We start from the raw sequence: 23,353 nt of genomic DNA, 5'->3' as shown, positions 1-23,353 counted from the left end.
TGGTCAGGGAAGATCCCACATGCTGCATGGTGCGGCCAAAAAAAAAAAAAAAGTTCCCTTTTCTCTACATCCTCGCCAACATTTGTTATTTGGACACTTTTTGGTGACAACCATTATGACAGGTGTGAAGTGATATCTCATTGTGGTTTTGATTTGCATTTCTCTAATAATTAACGACGGTTGAGCTTCTTTTTATGTGCCTGTTAACAACCATCTGTAAGTCTTCTTTGGAAAAATGACTATTCAGGTCTTCTGCCCATTTTTATTTTTTGACTGGGTTGTTTGTTTTTTGATACTGAGTTATAGGAACTGTTTATATAGTTAGGATATTAACCCTTTTGGTCATATCAGGTACAAATATTTTCTCCTATTCCGTAGCTTGTCTTTTCCTTTTGTCAGTGGTTTCCTTTGCTATGAAAAAGCTTTTAAGTTTATTTAGGTCCCATTTGTTTATTTATTTTTGCTTTTATTTCTTTTGCCTTAGGAGCAAGATCCAAATATTGCTACGATTTATGTCAAAGAGTGTTCTACCTATGTTCTCTTCTGGGGGTTGTATTGTTTCTGGTCTTACACTTAGATTTTTAATCCATTTTGAGTTTATGTTTGTATTTGGTGTGAGGAAATGTTCTATCATTGTTTTACATGTAGCTGTCCAGTTTTCCCAGCACCACTTGTTGAAGAGGCTGTCTTTTCTCCACTGTGTATTCTTGCCTCCTTTATCAAAGATAAGGTGACCATATGTGCGTGGGTTTACCTCTGGGCTTTCTCTCCTGTTCCGTTGATCTATATGTCTGTTTCTGTGCCAGTACCATACTGTTTTGATGACAGTTAGTATTGTCTGAAACCTGGGAGGGTGATACCACTAGCTTTGTTCTTTTTTCTCAAAATTGCTTTGGGAATTCGGGGTCTTTTGTGGTTCCATGTGAATTTTAGGATCACTCTACCCTCTCTCTTCAGGGAACTTCATCTACTCCACAAAATTCAGTTTTCTTTTCATTTCCAGCTCAGACTTATGCTCTGAGTCCCCAACCCAAATAGCCTACTTCTTACTTGATATCACCACTGGGCTGTCTGCTGCCTTAAACTCAACATCCCCCAAACTGAACTTGAGATATTTTCCATCAAATTTGTTCCTTATCCTTGTACTTTCTATCTCATTAAATGCCATTAACAACCACTCAGACACTCAAGCCAAGCACCTGGGATTGATATTTGACTCATCTCTCTCCCTTCCCCAATTAAGTCCGTAAGCAAGTATTACTAAATCAATTACCTGAATATCTCTTAAGTCCATTCACTTTTATCTGTCCTCACTGTCCAGTTCAAGCCACTGTCATCACACACTGAACTATGAACACTTCCTCCCACATCTATTCTTTTTGGGCTCCAATCCATTCTCCACTATGCATTTTAAAAATGCAAACTTATTTTAAAATCTTTCAATAGCTGCCCTTTTGCTCTCAAGAAAAATCCAGATTCTTAACATAGTTTTCACAACTCTCATTCTTTATCTCATGCCCCTCTCCCCTCACTTTCTGCCTTTCAGTCCTGTAATCCTTAGAACATCGTAGGTACTCCATAAATATTTTTTGGATGAATGAATACTTTTTTAAAACAGTTTCTCAGATTTACCATATCATAACATGAGCTGATGCAAAATAATTCTTTACTCTTCTGGTCTAAACACAGAATAAAATATGGCTAAAACTTCTTTAAGTATGTGTCTCAGCTTGAAACCAAGAGAGTCCCCCAAATGTCCGAATTAAAGAGGAAACTTCAAGTCAGGGTGCTAAGCAGACTCTTATGCCCAAACAGCTTATAGAATTGTTGGAACCAGATACAGGCCTTACATGCTGGAACTGGTTCCAACAACTAACTGCAGTGGAGGGAGGGTCCGTGCTCCAGACCCTAGGAGGAAAGCTTGAACTGAGCTATTTAGATAAATCTGGGGGTCACAAAGGTTGTGCTGACTTTGAAATGAAGACTAAGGGAACTCTTCCCATTAGCCCATATAAACAAGAACGTTTATAATATTCCAGGATCACAAATGAGAAAACCTCACCTGCAAGAAATCAAAACCCCAGGTCTGTGCCACACACAGATGGAGAGGCTAAATCGCATTCCCTGTATGAAGGGACCTGAATCTGGGAAATCAGCCTGAAAAGAAATCTGATTCTTTTGCTCAAGTTGAGACAGAAGAATAGCACTCTGTAGACTACTTCCCCATAGAGAACACTCTTCTAATGACATCATAGTCACAAATTATAAATCATACCATAAAACAAACAACTATCCATGAGAGACAGCAGATGAAAGAAATAGCCAAAGCTTGAAAGAGTAGAACAACCTGAAAGAAATGTTTACAAAGTATGTTTTGTTTTATTTTTTTGCAGTAAGTGGGCCTCTCACCGTTGTGGCCTCTCCCATTGCGGAGCACAGTCTCCGGACGCGCAGGCTCAGCGGCCATGGCTCACGGGCCCCGCCGCTCCACGGCATGTGGGATCCTCCCGGACCGGGGCACAAACCCGTGTCCCCTGCATCGGCAGGAGGACTCTCAACCACTGCGCCACCAGGGAAGCCCACAAGGTATGTTTAAAATGTTCAAAGCAATGAAGGAAGGAGAATAAAACATAAGAGAACAACAAGAAAAAAGATGATAAGGATTTTTACAAATCTATTAGAATTTAGAAATCAAATGTAATGTTCTTTCCCATCCCAAGGCCTTAGTAAACGTTCTTCCCTCTGCCTGTGCACTCATACCTCACTTCTCCACCTTCAAACTCCTACTCATCTTTGCAATCTCAGCAACCCTTTGCTGACCTCTGGGAAGACATTGGTTTCCTGTGTAATAAACTCTCATGGCTCCTTCACCTCTCTTTTCAGCAACATTCATCCCAGTAATAATGTCTTGTTCAATGTTTATCATTCCTATATGACTATAAGCTCCATGATGATAGGCACAATTTCTGCCTTGTTTTCCACCTTACTCCCAGTACCTAGCACAATGTCTAGCATATGGATTATTGACAGGGCAACTGGGCATCCTAGGGTCATTCCAGTTTACACCTGCTGCCTAGAGTAATGATTAATAATTTCTTTCACTTCCTTTTACTGTTAGAGTAATAAGTTTTATGAATACCCTGATTGTGGGCTGATTGATTTATTGAACCAAAGTGCCTAATTCACTGTCTCCCTCTGTTCTGGCCCTTAAGATCTCATTGAGACCTCTGGTTTCTTTGATCCTTCTTCTTTTCTTCTGATCTGCAAACTCCCCTGACCTCTTTTAGCTTTCTTTCTTGCCTAGCTACTTTAGACTGAGCTTTTTCATGAAAAGTACCCCATATTTCTTGATCCCTTTTTTTCCTGCCCTACCTACCTTGCAAATCTCTAGGTCTCTTGTAAATCCACTTGGTTTCCTTGCTTTATGACTGATGTATTTTGTGGTTTTTCTCTAGCAGCAGAGTGAGTTGGTGCCACTGCAAATTCAGTCTCCATTCTCAGTGGACCCTCAAGGCTTCCTAGTAATGTTGCCATGCTACTCCTGTCTCTAAAATCCTGGCAAACTGCAGGTGTATCTCTGCCCTAGCATTGTCACACTGTATCGGGGTTATGTGTTTGTGAATCTGATTATCCCAGTGAATAGAACTCCTTGGCGATGGGGAGTTACTCATCTCTTCCTCTAGCATCTAGCAGATTTCCTGGCACAGAGAAAGTGCCAGAAATAAGTGCTTGAACAATGAATGAATGAGGACTGGAATGAATGACAAAGAACTAATGCAAGAGCATAAGTAGGAACAATGGAACTTAATTGCAGTATTCATATGGTATGACAAGATTAGCACCTAACTTATAAACTTTTTAAGCTGTAGCAAAAGAGGCAAGAGTATATTATGTTTCTTCATTTGCAGCAACACAGACGGACCTAGAGGTTCTCATACTATGTGAAGTAAGTCAGACAGAGAAAGACAAATATCATATGATATCGCTTATATGTGGAATCTAAAAAAATGATACAAATGAACTTATTTACAGAACAGAAATAGATCCACAGACATAGAAAACCTTATGGTTACCAAAGGGGAAAAGGGGAGAAAATTAGGAGTTTGGGATTAACATATATACACTACTATGTATAAAATAGATAAACAATAAGGACCTACTTGTATAACACAGGGAACTATAGCAATATCTTATAATAACCTATAATGGAAAAGAATCTAAATATATATGCATATATATATATATATCTGAATGACTTTGCCGTACACCTGAAAGCAACACAACATTGTAAATCAACTATATTTTAATAAAAACTTTTAAGAGTATATTATGTTTCTTATTTATAAGGTATGTAATAGGAAATATCATAAAAATTAAAACTATAGAAACATCATACTAGGATTGACTTGTATTTCTATGCTTACATCTAACTGGCCTTCTATGCCTCTATAGTATCTGGTCTGAGGAGCTAAATGGCACTGAGCTCTAAGGATATCTGAAAATTTTGTCACTGGAGGTTGCCAGTTTATATATTCCAAATATACTCTTACTTTTACAAAATGTACTCAGTTTTACTGAATTGCTGTCATTCCTACCCTAGGAAAAGCTCCTTCTTACATTTCCAACCATCTGTGCCATTATCTGGAAGTACTTATCGTAATCCTTATTCTGACTGTCCAATACCTGTTTGTCCTATCCTACTTCTGTTGACTTCTCTGTTCCTAACTGTTGTCTAGCTCTTGAACATTGATAGTTTAAACATTGTCTAGCCTCTCTCCTTATCACCTATTTTCTACACTCATGGATGATTCTGAATTTGGCAGCCATAAGGTCTTTAGCTCTTGGATCCAGACGAATCCTTAGCTGAGCAAATCCTAATCACAGTCCAAATAAAGTACCTTGTAGCAATCAACATCATCCTGAATATCCAAGAAGTGCAACCGGTTCAACAAAATGCTTTTAGGCGACTATATTCTTTATCTCTGCCTCAAAAAAAAAGTACTAATAGTTCACCAAAACATGTTATCTCATTAGGATTTAGGGTAAACAACTGTCTAGCAACTCAGGAGGTATGTTTTTTGCTGTGGTAATGTTAAGTGGTGACCATCACTGAGAAACAGCTTAAATTCACCCAACAGAGGAGATTCTATTCCTAGATCCTACTATTCTGCCAACAAGAAACATAAGCTGGAGAGAGAAGAGTTGAAATTAGAGACTGCTAAGTAATCTTTGGCAACGGTGTGGGCCACAGCTAGGTGTACTGAAGAGAAGGGCCATATTTATGTGGAATAAAGTTCTTTTTACTCAAATGTCTAGGCTATTACATGTTTATTAGTCAATATCTAAAACATGAGAGGCAGCGTGATGTAGTGGGAAGAGCATTCAGACTGACTTGGGTTCTAATTGATTCCGCCTTAACTAATGTGGGACCTTTGACAAGTCACCAAATTCCTCTGAGACCATGTCTTCATCTGTAAAATGGGAAGAATAATATTTACTTCGCCGGGTTGTTAATATAGTAAATTAAAAAGATATTTAAAGTATCTGACTGAACATCTGGCATGAAACAGGCAATTATTTAAAACAAGTTTTCATTAAACTTGTTCTGTTATTGTTTTTTGTCTTATTATTTATCCACATGTACTTGGTCTCAGGACTTCAAGCTGGAGGAGGAAGTGAAGTGGGTTTTTATTTCAGTTTGAGAAATACGGAATTGGGCTGGTTTGCCAGTAGGAGTAGGCTATTTAGATGAGTCTATTTGATTTCAGGATGATGTCCAGCCTCATCCTTCACCAGCCTGAGTACTGCTTGTTCCAGAAGCGCATTGCTGAAAGAGTAGAGTGATACAAAGTCAGGCATGGGTGTCTCAAAAAAGCAATGCCAGGACACAGTTTTGGAAACATGGTCTAAGAAGTCATCCAGTAACACTTATTAGTATTCTGTGCAAAGAAACTCAACTAGACAATGTGAGGTGATACAAAAGAACAGATCAAATTGAATTTTACAGCATCAAAAATATTTATGTCTGGACTTGACCTTAATGAGTATTAAATATTGTTAAAGATCAGAGTCCAATTCCCTCACTTTATGGATGAAGAAATGAGGGCCTGGAGAAGTTAAGTAACTTGCCCAAGTTAACTCTCTGCTGATACTCTAGTACATTTGCCACTAAACTCTTCTGGTGGTACGGTTTCTGCTCCATGTCGAAATAGAGAAGTTGTCCAAATTTTACTACTCAAATAGATATATTAACCAATGTAATTAATTCCAGTTACATAAAGAAAGATAAATTTGTTATTATAAAAATATTCCTATAGAAAGGTTTGGAAAGACCACATGCAATTCCCTGTGATTTAGCTGGGAATTATTCTTGGTGCCTATATGGCAACCCCTCCCTGTAGAATGTGTACATCCCCTGAAGGAATGCTGAGGTCATTGAAATTACTGGATTTAGGGGGCACAAGTCAGGGAATATCTCAGACAAGATGTTTCCCTTGGCGGCCTAGATATAAAATCCATAAGACATGTGTAGCAGTGGTCTGTTGGGATCAGAAAGAGAATGGAGGACTAAGATGTTTAGAGAGAGTAGAAAGCAAGTGATGGAGCAGGTAGTAGATACGATATTGCCCATCCATGTTTGTTTGTTTTTCTTCTCAACTCCCTAGGATTCCCAGTACAATTCCACGAAGGCCTCATTTCAAGATAAAGGAGAAGAAAATAGTTTCTTCTAAAAAATGTTAAACATAAAATTCAGACTCTCAAACAAAAGTCAAAGAGGCCTGACAGGTTGGCTGGGACTCTGAAATTTGCCTCACTTTCTCAAATTCTTACTGGAAAAGGGCAAAGCCTAGCTATCTCTCTCAAAATTCTTGTGTGGGATTTCTGCTTTCTTTAGTTTCTGATTACTTCATAGGTGCTGGTTTATAATACTGTAGGAGATATGGAGGAATAATCTGTATTAATAAGATGTATTTTTATAATACCTTTGAATTAACTGTGAAATTGTATTTCCTGTCTTTCAAATCTCATTGATTTGTATATATTATAGTGCCAGGGCTAAGGGGAAAAGGTAGGTGTGTTGTGAGATATAGGAAAAGCAGGCAGTCAATGTTAGAATCAGAGGTCAGCAAACAAGAGGTGAAGGAGTTTGTGGTATCGAGGCCATGCGGCAGGTGTGAATGTGTGTCCAGGTTTCCCCAGCCTGTGGGTATAACCTTCATTTGCTTTGCCAACATTACATTGTTACATTGCCTGCAGCAGCCAACCTGCCTTTAGCCTCTATACTATTTTCTCAGGTTTTTTTCTGACAGTATCCCAAAAACTGTCACAGGCTCCTTCCTCAATAGACCACCATACTACCACCTCTGCTGACGGTAGTCTCACGATATCCCTCTGCATGGGGTGGACAGTTGCATTTCCAGCCAGTCCTCTGCTGGGATGTGGCTCCACCATATCCCATCCACTGGGCAGGGCACTCTTCTTCACCTGGCCACTCTGTCCTAAGAGGAACAGACATTTCCCTCCACTCCCCAAGGCCCACATAATCACCAGGCTAGAGAGGAGGAAATAATCCCACTCATCTACAAACTAGGGTGTCCTCCTAAGTCCCTATTACCTATCCCAGGATCTTCCTCTTCCAGAGTTCTTGAAGTAGAACTGTCCATTTTCTTCTAATGAAACTGTAACTTCAAGATGTGGACTTGCCCTCTGAGCCCCAGGAAATTTGATAACAAAATGCAATAGCCCAGCATCAGAAAATTTGGTTCATTTAGCCCTCCCTGGTGCTACCATGGATGCTACATATTGAGGGTATAATTGACCTAGGGCAGTGGCTTTCAAACTTTAGCAAGCATCAGGATTACCTGGGGTTTCTCTTAAAACAGAGATTGCTGGACCCCCAACTCCAGAGTTCCTGATCCAGTAGGTCTGGTGTAGGGCCCAAGAATTTGCATTTTCACAAGTTCTCATGTGATACTCATGCTGTTGACCCGGGAACCACATTTTGAAAACCACTGGCCTAGTGTATGGTGAGATCAATAGAAAATAACAACAATACAGTGGCCCAACATCAGAATGCCTGGGCCACTCGGTCATACCTCCTGCTCCCATAAATATCACATGATGAGGCTGTATTTGGCCAAGGAATGTTAAGCCATTTTTCAGTAAGATGAAAATTACCTTTATCTTGAAAACTGACAATATTCAGACAAAATATCACATTGTAAGACAATAAATCACCTAGAAAACTGCCAAGCCTCACCATGGCATCACTGTATTCAAATTCTCCCAGAGAATAGAGAGCATTGTTTTCCAGATCCATACAAAACAGTGGTCTTCACATCCTGCTGTCCACTATTTATTTTCCCTTAGACATCAAGGAGTGAATTAAGTATTTTTTCTTTAAAGGCCCTTTGCTTCTTTTAGGCCTTTTGCTTCAGCCCAGACTCTGCTCAGATGTAAGTTGAAATCAAAGTTACAATAAAGAAAATTGATAACAATGATATCAAATAAGGTAAATAAATACAGTAGTGGATACTTTAGTAGAATAATAAGAAAAATTACAATTTATTTCCTTCTCTTATATAGGATGACCGTGTAACATAAATAGCATCAGTATTTATTGCCATGAATTCACCTGGTCAAAAATGATCTAGAAGTTGTAATGTGTGATGTTTAGGAAGATAAAGCTGGGGAATGAAATGCTTCTGGCCATGTCTTACCACTGTTAATGGATGCTGGGACTTTGTGCTGCTATGTTTACCATCTCTGAGAACGAACCTCAGCCTCTGTTACACACATAAGTTGGCCTGAGGAGAAGATTAAAAAGGATTAATCTCCAAAGTATACAAGTAGCTCATGTAGCTCAATATCAAAAAAGCAAACAACCCAATCCAAAAATGGGCAGAAGACCTAAATAGACATTTCTCCAAAGAAGATATACAGATTGACAACAAACACATGAAAGGATCCTCAACATCACTAATCATTAGAGAAATGCAAATCAAAACTACAATGAGGTATCACCTCACACCAGTCAGAATGGCCATCATCAAAAAATCTACAAACAATAAATGCTGGAGAGGGTGTGGAGAAAAGGGAACCCTCTTGCACTGTTGGTGGGAATGTAAATTGATACAGCCACTGTGGAGAACAGTATGGAGGTTCCTTAAAAAACTAAACATAGAACTACCATATGACCCAGCAATCCCACTACTGGGCATATACCCTGAGAAAACCATAATTCAAAAAGAGTCCTGTACCACAATATTCATTGCAGCACTATTTACAATAGCCAGGGCATGGAAGCAACCTAAGTGTCCATCGAAAGATGAATGGATAAAGAAGATGTGGCACATGTATACAATGGAATATTACTCAGCCATAAAAAGAAATGAAATTGAGTTATTTGTAGTGAGGTGGATGGACCTAGAGTCTGTCATACAGAGTGAAGTAAGTCAGAAAGAGAAAAACAAATACTGTGTGCTAACACATATGTATGGAATCTAAAAAAAAAAAAAAAAAAGGTTCTGAAGAACCTAGGGGCAGGACAGGAATAAAGACGCAGACATAGAGAATGGACTTGAGGACATAGGGAGGGGGAAAGGTAAGCTGGGATGAAGTGAGAGAGTAGCATGGACATATATACACTACCAAATGTAAAATAGATAGCTAGTGGGAAGCAGCCGCATAGCACAGGGAGATCAGCTTGGTGCTTTGTGACCACCTAGAGGGGTGGGATAGGGAGGATGGGAGGGAGAGGCAAGAGGGAGGGCATATGAGGATATATGTATACGTATAGCTGATTGATTTTGTTATACAGCAGAAACTAACACAACATTGTAAAGCAATTATACTCCAATAAAGATGTTAAAAAAAAAAAGAATATGGGGCACACCAGTTGAAGCAGGGGGCTTCCACTGTGTCCCAGGGTCTAACTCGTAGAGCACTTAGAAGTTCAAAGACAGGATGCAAGATCAGAACAATTTCTTTATGACTCCTAATCTTTCTAAAGATAATTGGTCAAGAACTGGAAAGCATTGATTCTGATTCTATGGTAAGGGCAGGTGATTTAGATCTCTAGGAGGACAGAGAAGCCCTCAGAGCCCAGGAAAAGGTCTGATCTGTGTGTGGACACAGCAAGGAGATTACAAATTGAGGGATGCATGGGAGCTGGCAGGTGACCCAGATACCTCGTCAAAATGCGTACCTTGAAAACAAAACACAACCTGAGTTGGAATCTGTCTGTTACTTTGCTTCTTTCCACCCCAGAAACGAAATCAGATTCCTTCTCATGGCTGTGTCCCATTCCTGGTAGTCGGGTTACTGAGTAGGACATCATCTCAAATAGGAGACTGAGCCTCGGCATGCCCCTTGTCCATTAGCCATCACCTGGTAGTGCATTAATAAACACAAGCAGAGGTATGATATTACACTGTAAATGCATTTGGAGGATTTTTATTATCATTCTTTGTGAGTATGCCAGCATCATCTCTTTCAACCCTAGGTAAACTAAGCTAGGTATTTAGAGAGATTAAGTCTTTCAGGACCAGACTAGGTCACCACTTAAGGCACCTCTGCCGGCAGTAATAAGCCTCCCTTGGTCTTTAACATTTGTCCTTAAAATAAAAAGAATGGGCCTCCCTGGTGGCGCAGTGGTTGGGAGTCCGCCTGCCGATGCAGGGGACGCGGGTTCGTGCCCCGGTCCGGGAAGATCCCACATGCCGTGGAGTGGCTGGGCCCGTGAGCCGTGGCCGCTGAGCCTGCGTGTCCGGAGCCTGTGCTCCGCAATGGAAGAGGCCATGACAGTGAGGCCCACGTAACGCAAAAAAAAAATAAAAGAAAAAAGGAAGAATATATGGGTATGTATAAAAAACACCTCATGATCAAGAAATAGAGTTCATACTAGGAATGTGTATGTGTGTGTGTGTGTGTGTGTGTGTGTGTAAATGAGCACATATATATTCTTTAAAATACATAGTATAGTCTTTCTGTTTGTTTATAAATTTTACATAAATTGAACAAAATTCACTTCTGTTTATTTTTTCATTCAACATTATGTTTTTAGATTTCACGTTCCTATATTTAGAATAACATTTTTCCTTCTCACTTCTGCCTGAGTCATGATTCCAGTCATAAACATAGTACATCTCTCCAATTATTCAGGCCTTACTTGTAAATTTTAATAAAATCTTGTAACCTTATGTTTAACCTTTAGAGAATTTTAAAGAATAGATTTTCCTTATGTATTTGTTGTTGATTTATGTAGAGACACTTATTACTGTTTTTGTTACTGTTGTGATATCTTATTTTCTAATTGTTGGAAAGCGGAACGCCACAAATTTTGATATGCTAATTTGCTAGCCTACCTCTTATTTCTTTTTATTTATTTATTTTTGGCTTTGTCTTTTATTGGCCAGGACCTACAGTGTTCTGTATCAATAAGGAGGATCTTCATCTTGTTCCTGAATGTAAAGGGAATGCTTTTTAAGTTTTTCCATTGATGTGATTCTTGCTATGGGTTTTTGATAGATAACTTTATCAAAGTAAGGGAATTCCTTCCTATTTCTAGTTTTGTTAAGAGTTTTTTATCATACATAGCTTTTGGACTTCATCAAAATGTTTTTCTACATCGATTGAGTTGGACATATGCCTTCCCTCCTTTAGACTTTACCTTCCTGGTATGAAGCCTACTTGATCATGATGTTTTGTTGCTATTGTTGTTGTTGTTATTTATAGCACACTGGATTCTATTATTTAATATTTTGTTTAAACATTGCATCAATGTTTATATGTGAAATTGCCCATAATTTCCTTTTCTTCTCCCATCCTTAGATTTTTGTATGAAGAGTATACTAGTATTATAAAATTAATTGAAGAGCTTTTCCACTAATTGGAGATTATGGGTTTCTTGTGGATCTTACCTGTAAAACAGTCTAGACTTAGCCAATTTTTAAAGTTTTTTTAAAATAATTGATTATATTTTCTTAGAGCCTATTGGTCTATTCAAGTTTTCTTTTACTTGGGTAATTTTGAAATTTTATCTTTTTCCAATATTTGTTTTCATTTCATCAACTTTTCAAATTTACTAATTCATTTATGGTATTCCTTCATAATTTAAAAAATCTGTTATTCTTTTGTCTACTTTAACTTTTTTGTTCTGTATATTGCTGTTTACATCTTCCTCCCTTTTTCTCTTAATAAGCCTTTCAGTTCTAATATTTTGAAATTTTCCTCGTGATGTTCCCTTTAATTTGTTTATATCAGTTACTGAGAGAGGGACAACTCAATAGAATGGGCAAGAGTCTCACTAAAAGACACTCAACATAGTATACATTCATATATGTGTGTATATATATATATATGCATGTACATGCATATATAGATAAGCATGCATGCATGTATACATATACAGGCATATATGTACAGAGATAATGTATGTATACACACACTTTTCTATTCAAAAGAAGTTGTGTGTTTGCAGTCAATTTTATTTATAATTTATTCAATTTACCCGTATATTTTATTGTTCACTTTTCATTCTCTCCTACATCCCCGAGCCTCCATATGGTATCATTTTTCTTCTGCATTTAGAATGGGTCTTTTGGTGACTGGTTCTCTCAGCTTTATTTCTCTGAAAATGTCCTTATTTAATGTTTATTTTTGAGGACATTTTAGTTGGTTATGGGATTTTTTTCCCAGCCCTTCAAAGCTATCATTTCATTGTCCTCTGGCTTTTTTTAAATTTAATTTTATTTATTTTTTTATACAGCAGGTTCTTATTAGTTGTCCATTTTATACATATTAGTGTATACATGTCATTCCCAATCTCCAATTCTTCCCACCACCACCCGCCCGCGGCTCTCCCCGCTTGGTGTCCATACATTTGTTCTCTACTTCTGTGTCTCAATTTCTGCCCTGCAAACCACTTCATCTGTACCATTTTTCTAGGTTCCACATATATGCGTTAATATACGATATTTGTTTTTCTCTTTCTGACTTACTTCACTCTGTATGACAGTCTCTGGATTCATCCACGTCTCTACAAATGACCCAATTTTGTTCCTTTTTATGGCTGAGTAATATTCCATTGTATATATGTACCACATCTTCTTTATCCATTCGTCTGTCGATGGGCATTTAGGTTGCTTCCATGACCTGGCTATTGTAAATAGTGCTTCAATGCACATTGGGGTGCCTGTGTCTTTTTGAATTATGGTTTTCTCTGGGTATATGCCCAGTAGTGGGATTGCTGGGTCATATGGCAATTCTACTTTTAGTTTTTTAAGGAACCTCCATACTGTTCTCCATAGTGGCTGTATCAATTTACATTCCCACCAACAGTGCAAGAGGGTTCCCTTTTCTCCACACCTTCTCCAGCATTTGTTGTTTGTAGATTTCCTGATGATGCCCATTCTAACTGGTGTGAGGTGATACCTCATTGTAGTTTTGATTTGCATTTCTCTAATAATTACTGATGATGAGCAGCTTTTCGTGTGCTTCTTGGCCATCTTTATGTCTTCTTTGGAGAAATGTCTATTTAGGTCTTCTGCTCGTTTTTCAATTGGGTTGTTTGTTTTTTTAATATTGAGCTGCATGAGCTGTTTATGTACTTTGGAGATGAATCCTTTGTCTGTTGATTCGTTTGAAAATATTTTCTCCCATTCTGAGGGTTGTCTTTTCGTCTGTTTATGGTTTCCTTTGTTGTGCAAAAGCTTTTAAGTTTCATTAGTCCCATTTGTTTATTTTTGTTTTTATTTCCATTACTCTAGGAGGTGGATCAAAAAAGATCTTGCTGTGATTTATGTCAGAGTGTTCTTCCTATGTTTTCCTGTAAGAGTTTTATAGTGTCCTTACATTTAGGTCTCTAATCCATTTTGAGTTTATTTTTGTGTATAGTGTTAGGGAGTGTTCTAATTTCATTCTTTTACATGCAGCTGTCCAGTTTTCCCAGCACCACTTACTGAAGAGACTGTCCTTTCTCCATTGTATATCCTTGCCTCCTTTGTCATAGATTAGTTGACCACAGGTGCGTGGGTTTATCTCTGGGCTTGCTATCCTGTTTCATTGATCTATGTTTCTGTTTTTGTGCCAGTACCGTATTGTCTTGATTAATGTAGCTTTGTAGTATAGTCTGAAGTCAAGGAGTCTGATTCCTTCTGCTCCGTTTTTTTCCCTCAAGACTGCTTTGACTATTCGGAATCTTTCGTGTCTCCATACAAGTTTTAAGATTTTTTTTTCTAGTTCCGTAAAAAATGCCATTGGTAATTTAATAGGGATTGCATTGAATCTGTAGATTGCTTTGGGTAGTATAGTCATTTTCACAATATTGATTCTCCCAATCAAAGAACATGATATTTCTCTCCATCTCTTTGTATCATCTTTCATTTCTTTCATCAGTGTCTTATAGTTTTCTGCATACAGGTCTTTTTTCTCCCTAGGTAGGTTTATTCCTAGGTATTTTATTCTTTTTGTTGCAATGGTAAATGGGAGTGTTTCCTTAATATCTCTTTCAGATTTTTCATCATTGGTGTATAGGAATGCAAGAGATTTCTGTGCATTAATTTTGTATCCTGCAACTTTACCAAATTCATTGATTAGCTCTAGTAGTTTTCTGGTGGCATCTTTAGGATTCTCTATGTATAGTATCATGTCATCTGCAAACAGTGACAGTTTTACTTCTTCTTTTCCAATTTGTATTCCTTTTATTTTTTTTTCTTCTCTGATTGCCGTGGCTAGGACTTCCAAAACTATGTTGAATAATAGTGGTGAGAGTGGACATCCTTGTCTTGTTCCTGATCTTAGAGGAAATGGTTTCAGTTTTTCACCATTGAGAATGATGTTTTCTGTGGGTTTGTTGTATATGGCCTTTATTATGTTGAGGTAGGTTCCCTCTATGCCCACTTTCTGGAGTGTTTTTATCATAAATGGGTGTTGAATTTTGTCAAAAGCTTTTTCTGCATCTATTGAGATGATCATATGGTTTTTATTCTTCAGTTTGTTAGTATGGTATATCACATTGATATCCGTATATTGAAGAATCCTTGCATCCCTGGGATGAATCCCACTTGATCATGGTGTATGATCCTTTCAATGTATTGTTGGATTCTGTTTGCTAGTATTTTGTTGAGGATTTTTGCACCTATATTCATCAGTGATATTGATCAGTAATTGTCTTTATTTTGTAGTATCTTTGTCTGGTTTTGGTATCAGGGTGATGATGGCCTCATAGAATGAGTTTGGGTATGTTCTGTCCTCTGCAGTTTTTTGGAAGAGTTTGAGAAGGATGGATGTTAGCTCTTCTCTAAATGTTTGATAGAATTCACCTGTGAAACCATCTGGTACTGGACTTTTGTTTGTTGGTAGATTTCTATTTTTATTTATTTATTTATTTATTTTTTGTGGTACGTGGGCCTCTCACTGTTGTGGCCTCTCCTGTTGTGGAGCACAGGCTCAGCAGCCATGGCTCACGGGCCCAGCCACTCCGCAGCATGTGGGATCTTCCTGGACCGGGGCACGAACCCATGTCCCCTGCATTGGCAGGCAGACTCTCAACCACTGCGCCACCAGGGAAGCCCCTGTTTGTTGGTAGATTTTTAATCACAGTTTCAATTTCATTACTTGTGATTTGTCTGTGTATATTTTCTATTTCTTGCTGGTTCAGTCTTGGAAGGTTATACCTGTCTAAGGATTTGTCCATTTCTTGCAGTTTGTCCATTTTTTTGGCATAGAGTTGCTTGTAGTAGTCTCTTAGGATGCTTTATATTTCTGCAGTGTCAGTTGTAACTTCTCCTTTTTCATTTCTAATTTTATTGATTTGAGTCCTCTCCTTTTTCTTGATGAGTTTGGCTAATGGTTTATCAATTTTGTTTATCTTCTCAAAGAACCAGCTTTTCGTTTTATTGAACTTTACTATTGTTTCCTTTGTTTCTATTTCATTTATTTCTGCTCTGATCTTTATGATTTCTTTCCTTCTGCTAACTCTGGGTTTTGTTTGTTCTTCTTTCTCTAGTTCCTTTAAGTGTAAGGTTAGATTGTTTATTTGAGATTTTTCTTGTTTCGTTTCTTTTTTTTTTTTTTGCGGTATGCAGGTCTCTCACTGTTGTGACCTCTCCCATTGCAGAGCACAGGCTCTGGACGCGCAGGCTCAGCGGCCATGGCTCACGGGCCCAGCTGCTCCGCGGCATGTGGGATCTTCCCGGACCAGGGCCTGAACCCACATCCCCTGCATCGGCAGCCAGACTCTCAACCACTGCGCCACCAGGGAAGCCCATTTCTTGAGGTAGGCTTGTATAGCTATAAACTTCCCTCTTAGAACTGCTTTTGCTGCATCCCATAGGTTTTGGATCGTCGTGTTTTCATTGTCATTTGTCTCTAGGTATTTTTTGATTTCCTCTTTGATTTCTTCAGTGACCTCTTGGTTATTTAGTAACATATTGTTCAGCCTCCATGTGTTTGTTTTCTTTACGTTTTTTCCCCCTGTAATTGATTTCTAATCTCATAGCATTGTGGTCAGAAAAGATGCTTGATATGATTTCATTTTTCTTAAATTTACTGAGGTTTGATTTGTGACCCAAGATGTGATCTATCCTGGAGAATGTTCTGTGCGTGCTTGAGAAGAAAGTGTGATCTGCTGTTTTCGGATGGAATGTCCTATAAATATCAGTTAAATCTATCTGGTCTATTGTGTCATTTAAAGCTTGTGTTTCCTCAGTAATTTTATGTTTGGATGATCTGTCCATTGCTGTAAGTGAGGTGTTAAAGTCTCCGACTATTATTGTGTTACTGTCAATTTCCTCTTTTATAGCTGTTAGCAGTTGTCTTATGTATTGAGATGCTCCTATGTTGGGTGCATATATATTTATAATTGTTATATCTTCTTCTTGGCTTGATCCATTGATGATTATATAGTGTCCTTCCTCGTGTCTTGCAACATTCTTTATTTTAAAGTCTATTTTATCTGATATGAGTATTGCTACTCCAGCTTTCTTTTGATTTCCATTTGCATGGAATATCTTTTTCCATCCTGTCACTTTCAGTTTGGATGTGTCCCTAGGTCTGAAGTGGGTCTCTTGTAGACAGCATATATACGGGTCTTCTTTTTGTACCCATTCAGCCAGTCTGTGTCTTTTGGTTGGAGCATTTAATCCATTCAGGTAATTATCGATATGTATGTTCCTATGACCCTTTTCTTAATTGTTTTGGGTTTGTTTTTGTAGGTCCTTTTCTTCCCTTGTGTTTCCCACTTAGAGAAGTTCCTTTAGTGTTTGTTGTAGAGCTGATTTGATGGTGCTGATGTCTCTTACCTTTGTTTGTCTGTAAAGCTTTTGATTTCTCCATCGAATCTGAATGAGATCCTTACCGGGTAGAGTAATCTTGGTTGTAGGTTCTTCCATTTCATCACTTTAAATATGTCATGCCACTCCCTTTTGGCTTGTAGAGTTTCTGCTGAGAAATCAGCTGTTAACCTTACGGGAGTTCCCTTGTATGATATTTGTCGTTTTTCCCTTGCTGCTTTCAATAATTTTTCTTTGTCTTTAGTTTTTGCCAATTTGATTACTATGTGTCTCGGCATTTTTCCTTGGGTTTATCCTGTATGGCACTCTCTGCACTTCCTGGACTTGGGTGGCTATTTCCTTTCCCATGTGAGGGAAGTTTTCAACTATAATCTCTTCAAATATTTTCACAGGTCCTTTCTCTCTCTCCTTCTGGGACCCCTATAATGCGAATGTTGGTGCATTTAATGTTGTCCCAGAGGTCTCTTAGGCTGTCTTCGTTTCTTTTCATTCTTTTTTCTTTATTCTGTTCCACAGCAGTGAATTCCACCGTTCCGTTTCCAGGTCACTTATTCATTCTTCTGCCTCAGTTATTCTGCTATTGATTCTTTCTAGTGTAGTTTTCATTTCAGTTATTGTATTGTTCATCTCTGTTTGTTTGTTCTCTAATTCTTCTAGGTCATTTTTAAACATTTCTTTGCCTCCATTCTTTTTCCGAGGTCCTGGATCATCTTCACTATCAGTATTCTGAATTCTTTTTCTGGAAGGTTGCCTATCTCCACTTCATTCATTTGTTTTTCTGGGGTTTTATCTTGTTCCTTCATCTGGTACATAGCCCTCTGCCTTTTCATCTTGTCTATCTTTCTGTGAACGTGGTTTTTGTTCCACAGGCTGCAGGATTGTAGTTCTTGCTTCTGATGTCTGCCCTCTCTTCTTGCCATGGTAGGCTTGAAGTCCTATTTCCTTGCTTGCTATCAACCAGAACCACTCTTATCTCCTAGAGGCTGCCCACATTCCTTGTCATGCAGTCTTCTTCATCTTCAATTCAGAAACAGCAAATCAAATCTTCCTTATGCTTTGTATCTCTGACTTCATCTTCTGTGACCAGCCAGAGCGGGGGGAAAATAATATGGCTTTTTTTTTTGGCGTGTGGCATGTGGGATCTTAGTTCCCTGACCAGGGATCGAACCACACCTTCTGCAGTGGAAGCTCGGAGTCTTAACCACTGGACTACCAGGGCAGTCCCTCTTCTGTTTTTTTTTTTTCTTTCCTGTTGTGAAGACAGCTGTGAATTGTATTGCTGTGTGTGTGTGGGTAGTCTGTTCTTAAGATTTTTTTTTCTCTTTGCCCTTGTTTTAGCAGTTTTACAATTATATGCCTTATTGTGTTTCCTTTATGTTTATTCTGCTTTCACTTCATCATTCTTTTGAATCTGTGGCTTGTTCTTGTTTTTGAAAAATTATCAGCCATCATCTCTTCAAATGTTGTTTCTGTCCCATTTTCTCCCTCCTCTCTTTTTGGAACTCCAATTACATGTATAACAAACTATTCCACTGTAATTTCTGTCTTTCACACTGTTTTCTCTACTTTTCATTCTTTTTTTCTCTCCATCCTTCAGTTTGGATATTTTCTTGCGGTCTGTATTCTAGTTCATTAATTCTTTCTTAAGCTGTGCTTAAACTGCCTTGAAAACAATCCATTGCTTTGTTATTGTACTTCTCAGTTCTAGAATTTCTATTCAGCTCTTTTGTATAGTTTTTAGTTCCCTGTCAAAATTCTAAATCTTTTTTGTAGTTCCTTGAAAAGATTAAATGTTATCTTAAGTACCCATAGCTGATAATATCTGTATCCTCTATATCTCTTTCTATTTATCTATTATTTCTCTTACTATTTTAGCATGTTTTCTAGTATGCCTTGTTTTTTAGATTGAGTGCTGGAATTGACTATGAAAAATTGTAGAAAATTTTGAGGGCCAGAATGATGCTATTTTTCTTCTAAAGAGGATTTACCCTTGCAGGCAAGTGTCCAGAGGTACTAGTGATCTCAGATTATTTTAATTCAATCAGTTATTAAGGTGATTTGAAACTGGCTCTTCTATTTTAGTTCACTTACTCCTAGAGTGTAGCATTTGGGGATGCCACCTGAAGCTGGGGGTGTTACTAGCCCCATATTACCACTTAATTGCTTGAACTTGTCTTTATGCTGCTAACCCTACGAGTCTATGAAAAGTTCATTTCAGCTTTTAGCCTATTAGCTGATCCTTCAGAAATTAATAGATGTTCCAGATAGCAGGCTTCCTATTTGTGTTTCCTTCTTTTCCTGGACCTTGGCCCTGTAATTCTTCACAGGCTCCCTGATACCGGCTTTTCTATTTGTTCTCATTGATTGGAATTACCAGGTTCACCATTACAGGAAAAATACATAATTTGTAAACCTTGCAAGACATTATTACTGTTGTTTTATATCACTCATTGCTTATATAGGTTTACCTACATATTTATCATTTTCTTCATTCTTCATCCTTCTATAGATGCTTTAGAATTTTCTTTACTATGAGTATATTGATGATACATGCTTTCATTTTAGTCACAAAATGACTTTATTTTGTCTTTATTCTTGAAAAATATTGTTGCTGAATCTAGTTTGACTATTATTTTTCAGTGTAACAGAGATACCATTTTACTTCCTTTTGGCTTCCATTGTTGCTGTACAAGTCAGCTATAAGTTTGCCTGTTGGTTATTTGGGTTTCTTGGATATATAGAATGGTGTCTTTCATAAATTCTGTAAAATTCTCAGTTATATTTTAAAATATTGGTCTCTCTCTTCTTTCCGTCTGAGACTCCAATTGATTATGTTAGACCTTCTATTCTATCCTTTAAATATGTTACCCTTTCTTTTACATATCCTATCTTTTTATCTCCCAGGGCTGCATTCTGTGTATTTTATTCTTCCTTATCTTACACCAGTTCTCTCTTCAGCTGTTTGTAATCTACTATTTAACCTATCCACTGAGTTCTTAATTTGGGACATTGTATTTTTCAGTGCTAGAGGTTTTGTTTTCTTCCTTTTGAATATGATCTATCTGGTTTTATAGGTTTTTCTTCCCTGCAGACTTTCTCCCCAAAATTTGTCTTTTATTTATTTAAGCATAGTTGTTTTATAGCCTTTGGCTGATAATTCTGGTATCTGAATGTTTACAAATCTGTTTCTTTTGTCTGTTGTTTTTCCCAGTTCTTGTTTGTAGTATTTTGTTTATTAACTTGGTTATCTTTGGCTGCCTTGTAGCCATTGTACTTAAAAAATATTACAGAAAATTCTGAGATCTAGAATAGTTATTTTTTCCAGAGAGGTTTTGAATTGGCTTCTGCTAGATACCTAGGAACATTAATTATATCACCATAACAGGGCCACATTGAATCAAGTCCCTTGGTCTACCTCAATGATGGAAATGTATACTGTAATACCACATATGTGCTGGTTTGTTTCTAGTTAACCCTTAGTCTCAGAGTAAGTCTTTGAGATCCCAGCTCATTGTGCGAAGTGTCTATTATTAGATTCCTCACCTTGTCTGACACTGAGCTTCTTCTTTTTCTGATCTTCTCATTCAAATGAAGTTGTCAACATGAAAGTTCAAATTTACTGGGATTGGCAAACACCTTCAGGCCAAAAGAGGACTCTGTATTGGTTTACCTCCTTATGTTCCTCTGTCCCCTTCAGGCTTTGCCTGCTAATTTCTTACAATCTTGTCATCTCTTCATTAATTTTAAGAAGATTTTCAAAAATTACATATCCAGTATATTTAGTTTTTTTCAACAGAAGGACTCATCCAGTAATATACTTTGCTATAACCAAAAAAGGAGGAGGAGGACAACCTTGTGAATATTGTAAATATTTTTCCATTCTAATTTTGCTGCATTTGAGTCAGAAAATATAGATAGCGTCAAGTCTTTGGAGGCAGAGTATATTAATATTTTGATATGTATCCTTTGAAGTTTAAATAACATAGTACTGCATTTCTTTAACCTAATGAGTTGAACCCGTTTGCAATGACTATCATTACAGTTATTGCTGCCATCTTTTGCCTCATCTTTTTACTTCAATCATTGTTGAAGCCACCACCTGCATAAAGGTATAACCTGACAGCATGCTGTCTCAGCTGTACTATGGATCTCCTGCTTTCTACTCTTGGCCTTCTCTACCACCACTGCCTGGGACACCTGCAAGAACCTCTCACCACTGTGACAGGGGCAAACCAAGAATTTCAGATGAGTTAAAAACTGAGTATCCCTTGATCAATGAAGCAGATGAGCTGAAGAATAAATGTTCCTCTCTTCTACCCCTTGGGTATATAATTCTGAAGTGCATTCTACATGGCTCCTCAGAAGACCCTAGTGGATTGAGCCCCATGCTGATCAACTCAGTAATGCACTCTTAAGTAGACTTGCCCTCCTTCTCAGTTTCACTCTTATCAGTCCCTTATTCCTGTTCCTTGGGATTCTTTTCCAAAGTAAACTGCCTGCATACAAGACCTTGATTCAGGCTCTCTTCTTTGAGGGAAGCTAGTAAAAGACACCATGCTTTCTTCCTGAGTTTTGTTTCTTTTTCTCCTTTCCTACCATTTATTGTATAATCAAATGTGCTTCTGCTGTTTTGAAAGTTACTCATTCTACTTTTATTCTTCTGGTGGTTACCCCTAACTTACTGAACCAAGGGCATTACCTAAAGTTTATCAATATCTCAATCTTTTCTCCAAACAAACCAATAACTTGTTCTTAACACACTTAACTGGTTCTTAACACACTTTGACATATATCTATTTGTATCACTTAGCGTTTAAATTCCAGATTCATACTGATCAAGTGGGTTTATTTGTAGTAATTGAGGATTTAAACAATAATAAAGTACTCAATGCTTTACTCATTCACACATATCTCACTGCCTGCTCCTGGACTCATCGCTCTTTTACCTGGACTATGGCCTATAATAGTTATTTAAAGAGGATATATGATAAATTTTCTGTAATATTTATTTATTCTTGCATTTATAGTTTAAAGAATGATTATTTCCTGAAGTTTGTTTGAGAAACTACTAGTGGAAGTGCTGACAATGGTTACAGACAGGTGGACTTTTCAAAGGAGTCAGCACAGCAAGGCTGACTCTTACATGGAGGTCTCAGGACCCAATACAAGCAATGGAAACAAAGAGAAAGATAATTATATATTGTTATTTAACCATTTGTCCTATGTTGAAACTAGAGGCTTAAAATACCCAAAGGATGATTTTTTTTGGCTGCATGATTATGCACTTGTAATGGAAGAAAGCTCTTAAGGAGGCTGCCTGCTGATGAGTGAGAATATTTTGATAGGCAATTTGTGAGTTTTGATGCTCTTGAAAAACAATATATCTGCACGGACTCTAGATTGGCCAGTGAACTGATTGATAAACTGAATGTGGCTTGCATCAGCTCTTGTCTCAAGAGAGAAGTATTATGTGTTTAACCACTAAATGGTTAACTGCTTGTGAATGGAATTTTTTTTTTTTAGGTATAATTGACGTACAGTATTATATGTTTCAGGTGTACAACATAGTGATTCACAACTTTTAAAGGTTATATTCCATTTATATTTATTATAAAATATTGACTGTGTTACCTGTGTTTTACAATATATCCTTGTACGTATTTATTTTATACATAGTAGTTTGTTCTTAAAGGAGCTGTTGAGCTAAGACTGCAACCTAGTGGTGAGTTTGTTATTGAAAAAAAGTGGCTGGGCCATTGATGAATGCTGCATTTGAATTCAAAGTGGGAATGAACGCACAGACAAGTGTGCTGGTGCCCTCCTTGTGTAGACCGTCCTTCAAACCATGTTAAGTGGGCTAGAAACGAAGAAAGGATAACTTAATCGGATTCCTGAAACTGTTCATCTGATGTAACATTTTCTACCTTGTCTGACACTTCTGATCACATCTCTTAGTTTCTCTTTAAAGATGCAGTAACACAACATTATAAATCAAATATACTCCAGTATGAAAAATAAATTTAAAAAAAAAGAAAAAAATTTTTTTTAATTTAAAAAAA

At 37.6% G+C, this 23,353-nt stretch overlaps 1 protein-coding gene across 1 annotated transcript in view; it reads left to right on the top strand.

Moving 5' to 3' along the window:
* The first annotated feature begins 2,547 nt into the window (after window positions 1-2,547).
* C6H2orf88 (chromosome 6 C2orf88 homolog) overlaps window positions 2,548-23,353 on the top strand; it is an 87,979-nt gene continuing 67,173 nt past the window's right edge. Inside the window, exons 1-2 of the mRNA XM_060151386.1 lie at window positions 2,548-2,586; window positions 16,089-16,279. The gene's annotated coding sequence lies outside the window, so the exon portion shown is untranslated. The remainder of the gene's footprint in view (window positions 2,587-16,088; window positions 16,280-23,353) is intronic.

The sequence above is a fragment of the Lagenorhynchus albirostris genome, chromosome 6, assembly GCF_949774975.1.
Source record: "Lagenorhynchus albirostris chromosome 6, mLagAlb1.1, whole genome shotgun sequence".
Classification (NCBI taxonomy): domain Eukaryota; kingdom Metazoa; phylum Chordata; class Mammalia; order Artiodactyla; family Delphinidae; genus Lagenorhynchus; species Lagenorhynchus albirostris.
Note: the sequence above shows the minus strand (reverse complement) of the source record. Positions and strands in the feature narration are given on the sequence as shown.